Genomic DNA, 6,253 nt, shown 5'->3' with positions numbered 1-6,253 from the left:
TTTCTACTTCGTTGATTACAACCATAATTTCTTGGTTGCTCTATCTCTGGTATATCACAACAAAGTGAGGTTCTACCTCTATTTAATTGTTTAGCTCTTGTACTCTTTATGCATTGTCGTCTTAATTTATTATATAGAATTTGAATAATTCCTCCTAAGCTATCACCTATTTCAATTGGTTGAGATTTCCATATATCTCTTATTTTTGCACTAAGTGGGTATGATAACTTGGATATAAAGACTCTTCTATATATTTCGCTAGTCTCATTATCTAATTCATAATAGTATTTTTTATACTCACAAATGAAACTATCTATTTCACACATATTACATATCTGCATATTAATTAGATGAATTTCTCCCTTTTCTCGCAAAAATTTATTTACTTTTGTTTTATGTTCAAGAGTATTGTAGCCTATGAATTCTTTATATATTAATTCCATTATTAGTTTATCAAATTGTTGATTATTTTCTACCATTCCTATATGTTGATTCCATGTTTCATCGTTAATACTCGTTAATAATTTCAACACATTTCCTGTTGTTCTATAAGCTATTAAATTCTTGACATCCATTAGGTTTATCTTAGAAAAAATTTCATCGGTTGCTATAAGCATAATCATATCATTAGACCATTTTTGTAGTATATCCTCTGGATTTCTTACACAGTCTAAATTTAATAATTTTTTAGATTTAGTTTCTTCATAGTAAGGTTTAAATTCTTCCACAACTTTTGTCCATTTTCAACTAGCCTTTGCATAACCTCTTTGATTCATAGTTTCCTTTTCATAGTTTTCCCAAGAAATATGAGGATTACAACTCTCTTCACGTTTTTTTTTTTGTTTAGAATTACTTGTTTCTCCTTTTTCCATAGATATTTCATCTATATCTGATTCAGATCCTATTTCTGAAGAATTATAATTTAATATTACTTCTTCATTTTCTTCCTTAGTTTCTATTTTTTCTACTTGTTTATTTTCTTCTTCTATTATTTGTAGTTGTTCCATCAATTGTCTAATTTCTTCAATATCATTAGAACTTCTTAATGCATCTATGTATTCAGTTTTTATCCCCTCCATGAAGATGATGGGTTTATTAACATAAATGTAGTTATAGGTTCTTGTTTAACTACTTTTAGTTGGTTTACTTCTTTTGTTCAAACTAATATTTCTTCTAAATCTTCTATTGTTATACTTCTATTACTTTCTTCATGTTTTAACAAGGTTTCTAATTGATAAAGAATTTTCCTAATTTTTTAAATATTTATATCTTCATCAATTTCTTTATCTCTATTAATTTCATCAAGGGTTTCATGTATATTGTTTATTTCATTAAGACCATTTTTTTTATTAAAGGTATAATCTGTAATTTTATTGGTATTTTCTATTAATAATACAATATTTTTATTTATTTCGTTCGTTGTGTTATTTAAATCTTTATACATTACATCAATTTCTTCGGATAATGACATTATTTTAAATTTTCATGGCTATTTCAACTTTTTCTAGTAGTGGATATAGTATAATGTTATTGAAAATTTGACAATAATTATACCAACCGGAAAAAGGAAATGTTATTGAAATTTTAAATGTGTGTGATTCTAGTATAAATTATGCTTTAAGATAATTGTATGTTCATGTCCGTCTCTTTGAAATTTAATCAAAATTCCATTTTGCCATTTATCAAAGTCAATTTTGTGAAGATGATGACGCTTTAATGTTTTACTAAATGAACTAGTAACATACCCGTGCGTCCGCACGGGTATACAAAAATTAGTGTAGCATTATTTGAATAATATAAATAACATGAATAAAGGTAAATAACAAAAACATTTGGAGGATTGAGTATTAATCAATAAATTTACAAATCAAATCATATCAAAAAAATAAGTGAAATAAGAAAGCAAAAAAAAAAAACGTTTTACATGCAAAAAGTGAAGTGGAAGAATCTGAAAGAAAATAAAATGATGTTAGGATGAACAAATAATAGAAGAGATAATATTATGAAATTGAAATGAAAAATAAATTTAGATATTTAAGTAATGTATACCTTTTAAATGTTTTGATATTATATATCTAATTTTTTAGATATTCATAAATATTGAATGATAAATATAATTATATAAAGAATAATGATATTCATGTATTTGTATATAGATTAAAATAATTTTGCACGGTGAAAGTAATATTTATTAATATTTTTTTGCGTGAATTTAACTGATCATGTTCCGTTACAAATTTTAAAATGTTAGTATTTGATATTTTTTATAACAATAGTATGAATGGTTTAATACATGATAAAAATTACAAAATTTAAAAATGTTGTTGTGGTTGTGATATTAGTCTAAATTTATTTAGGGGCCATTTCATTATTAATATGAATTGAACTTAGTAGTGAATAATTTTGATTGTTCAACATTTTATGGTAATATAATAGCTTCTTATTACTTTTGTTAAAAGGTGTATTTTATTAGTAGGTGTATCATGAGAATGTGTGTTCCTTTTTAGCTTTTAATCAGGACACTAATATTCTACTATTTGTACTAGGAAAAATCATATTTTATTTGTATGATAGAATCATTGTAGTTGGTGGTTGGTTTCTCCAAAAATGAATTATTTCACTGTATATAAAATTATATACTTCTATATTATTGACAAAATAGATTAAAATATGTATCCACAAAATAATTCAAATGTCTAAGCCAAGCTAACAGACTCCAATATCCGCATAAATATTGCACCCAACCAGTCCCAATTATGCCGACATAGAAACATGATGTAGCATAAGCATGAAAATGAAAGTAGTTTTCAATTTCTTAAAAAAGTGATTTTATTAATGTAGATACAATTACATTACATTGAAACTAATAGCAGTAGCATGCATTTTTAGCTAGTGTGCTAATGTATAAGGTAAAACTAATGTGGCTATTATTATCAAGTTCACTGCAACATTTTGAAACTACAATAGTCTCCATTTCAACTAATACAAACACTATATTTGTTCAAAAAAATCAAGTGACAAATGATATAAATCTCTGTTCGAATGGTTTGGGAAGCACATAATACAAACCATGCCAAAATGCAGACAGGTATGCTGGATCCAGATTATGTGTGTGAATCTCAACTATTTGTATTATACAATTGTGAGTTCTAGAAATAGAAAATCTCAACCATTTGGACAGTAATTTTCAATGTAATGCAAGTGAACACCTACTATACATACAGTGAGGATGACATATCTAGGCAACATTCTTCTCAAGTCCCCTCATATATAGGTCATGTCGGAAACATTTGCAATCAGCAATCATGATGGTGGCTGGCTAGATGGTTTTGAATTACGATGGCTTTGCAATTTTTGTTATTGCAGAGAATCGCGGTCGAGTGGATCTAATGCGGGTTCTCAATTGCAGTCGTGTTGTGGGGACAAAGATAAAAAATTGATATCACAACCCAAATCACAGCCACGGTCCTCTTGTTAAGTTAACTTGAAGTGATTTTTTTCAGAATACCAATTGTTAAACAATCATTAATTATGCTATGCTAGTATCTGATTATTCATTAATCTTCAGAATGAATTTCTTTCTACAAATATTCCCAAACTTAAAGGCCAGAAGGAAGGAGATTTACATAACTTTGTAAGGATCCCGTGATAATTCATCTTTAAATATGACATCAATGCTCAATATGCAAGTTATTTAGGTTGCAAAATGCAATTATCCCGTCGAGCAGCATATAATCTGAGTTATTGTAACACTTACATGTAAGGGCTACACGAGAAAATAAGCATAATTATTTAGAAGATAAAAGACGGGTGAATGAAGTGTTACCTCGTGACACCTCTATACTTTGAAGTTCTGTCCAAAAGTGTCTAGATTTTCTATGAACAGGTTTCTTCTGTCCAAGCATAGCAGCACCTTTTTTTTAGCTTCCATGGTTACTGATTCAGTTCCAGAAGGTGAGATCTGTGTAAGAGCAGTAACACAGCTAGATTGAGAACCATGACTTATTGATAGGCTTAGAGATTGCAACTAACCAAACCTAACAGAACCACCAGCTATAGAACTAACACCTATTTTTTTACACTGAATGTAGCTACTTTTATCTTGTAAGTTTTACATTGAATGTAGCATTATAGACATTATTGATCCAAAACACATCAAGAATCATTAAGATGCAACCAAAAGAGCACTGTAATTATCAAACCAACCTTAAATATGCATATAAACATCAAGTAGTCTTCCATTTTTCCACTTTAACAAAAAATATCTACATATTAACATCAATTTATCATTAGAATAAGAATGATAGCCCTAAAGCCAAAAAGGTACATAGATATTTGGACTTACCTGTACAGAGATTTTTGGAAGCAAGGTAATACATGCTTAGATCAACAACAAACTCAAGGGCTCTTTTATTAAATATGTCTAGTGGTTAAAAATTCAAAACCTGGGCTTGTAAATTTCAAGTATAAATCAGCAGCTTTAATTTGAAAGTTAATGCACCAATAATTAAACTGATTGTAAAAAAAAACTCAAATATTGTGTGAAAGTTACCTAAGAAACAAACAAAATGCATATACGAAGTATTGAGCATATAACATCATGAACGCCAAGGACATCCTGCAGAACCTCCTGTAAAGGGGAAATAAATTGAATCAGATCTATATGTAAACCTTTCTTCGAATTGGGAGATGTACATGGAAAGTTAATGCATACATTTGGATTACCAAATCATTAAACAAAGGGACTAAATTTTTGTTAAACAAAAGATGTTTGATGAGAAGAAATCAACAAACTTATATCCAACACAAAGTTACATCAACAAATCACAATAAAAAAGAAACACTCATAATAGAAGAAAAGGGAATCTATCAAACCTTGGCAAATAAAACTTCTTTGTCTCTTATTTCCATATCTTCAAAATCGATCTACATGTAAGACGAAGATGTAATGCCGTTTTCTTTCTATTAACAGCTACTTGTGCATTAATATTGCAGAAACATAAAAAAAAACCAAGTCTTCAGGTCTATAAAATCAACACTAATAATGATCCATCAAAAACAAAGAATCTCACCACTTTCTCTGTTTTGAAGATTGAAAACAAATAGATAAAGGAAGTATATGGAGCAGAAATGAAAGATTGAAAACAAAAAGATAAAGGAAGTAAATCTTACAGAAACATAATCAAACATTAAACCTAATAAACCCTAATCTCACCATTTTCTCTTTGTATCCATTTTCAGCTTAAAATCTAACAAAAAATTGGTGAGTAGTGAATCAATAGATAGCTTGAATCAAAAATCCAACCGAGAAAGGTCATGAGATGATGAGTACCAAAATGAATTTCGTATTTTTGTGAGAGGCAGTGGTGGACGTAGATAGGATTGAAGGAAGGGGCTGTGACATTATTAGGGTTTGAAGAGAGGATAAGAAGGGATTTGGAAAAGTGAGAGGAGAAGAGAGAACATGAGAGAGAATGAATTGCAAATTCAAGTTATGTGTAGGAGGGAAATTTTGACACAGACGTGGCGGAAATGGGTTGATTGTGGAGTGAATAAAATGAGATGATTATGAAATGACTAATATGCCCTTTTTAATGAGCAAATTTTGAGTGATCAAAGGGTAACATTGGTTTAATGGTGGCATTGCATATTAATAGCTAGATAGTTGATTGATGGTTAATAATGGAGAGTGAATGGTGAATAAAAAAAATCAGCTAACCGTAAAGTTGAAGTAGCATTTTAAGTGTGGGTTAGGTTTTCAAAAGGTCTATTTTGAGACACCATAAATAGGTAGGGGTGCTCGCGGTGCGATTTGGGCGGTTTTGACGAAAAAAATCATCCGAACCGCAAGAGAAAAAATAGTGCGATTTGGTTTGGTTCGGTTGGCTTTTAAAAAAAATCCGAACCAAACCAAACCAAACTAATGCGGTTTGGTTCGGTTCGGTTGGTTCGGTTTTTTACAAATATTTTATTGAGTCATACATACACATATATATGACAACATAATTTTATATTTAGACATTCATACACTAACAAATAACAACAAAACTCGTCATATTTTGACAACAATTTTCCATTTAATATGTAAAAATTAAATTAGACAAAAATGAAATATTAAACATAAAATAATAGCATAAAACAATATAAAAATTATTATAATGAAACAAAAAAATAGAAGAAACGAAAGATTAGTGAAGGTGAAAAAGAAAAAGAAAAAAGTGTTGAGAGATTAGAGAAGAAGATGTGCGATAAA

General features: G+C 29.0%; 1 long non-coding RNA gene across 2 annotated transcripts; it reads right to left on the bottom strand.

Annotated features, from left to right (window-relative positions):
* Positions 1-2,376: 2,376 nt before the first annotated feature.
* LOC131619622 (uncharacterized) lies at positions 2,377-5,543 on the bottom strand. 2 transcript variants are annotated; one of them, XR_009288957.1, is made up of 7 exons: positions 5,216-5,543; positions 4,876-4,926; positions 4,553-4,630; positions 4,346-4,445; positions 4,207-4,265; positions 3,827-3,961; positions 2,377-3,736 (listed from the first exon to the last, which is right to left on the bottom strand). It is a non-coding gene; the product is annotated as an uncharacterized LOC131619622 (long non-coding RNA). The 2 variants fall into 2 exon arrangements; XR_009288956.1 differs by having other exon boundaries at positions 2,378-3,736; positions 4,876-5,543.
* Positions 5,544-6,253: the final 710 nt, after the last annotated feature.

This window comes from Vicia villosa, linkage group LG1 (assembly GCF_029867415.1).
Source record: "Vicia villosa cultivar HV-30 ecotype Madison, WI linkage group LG1, Vvil1.0, whole genome shotgun sequence".
In the NCBI taxonomy this organism is placed as follows: Eukaryota; Viridiplantae; Streptophyta; class Magnoliopsida; order Fabales; family Fabaceae; genus Vicia; species Vicia villosa.
The sequence above is the reverse complement of the archived record's forward strand: the minus strand, read 5'-3'. Positions and strand labels throughout refer to the sequence as shown.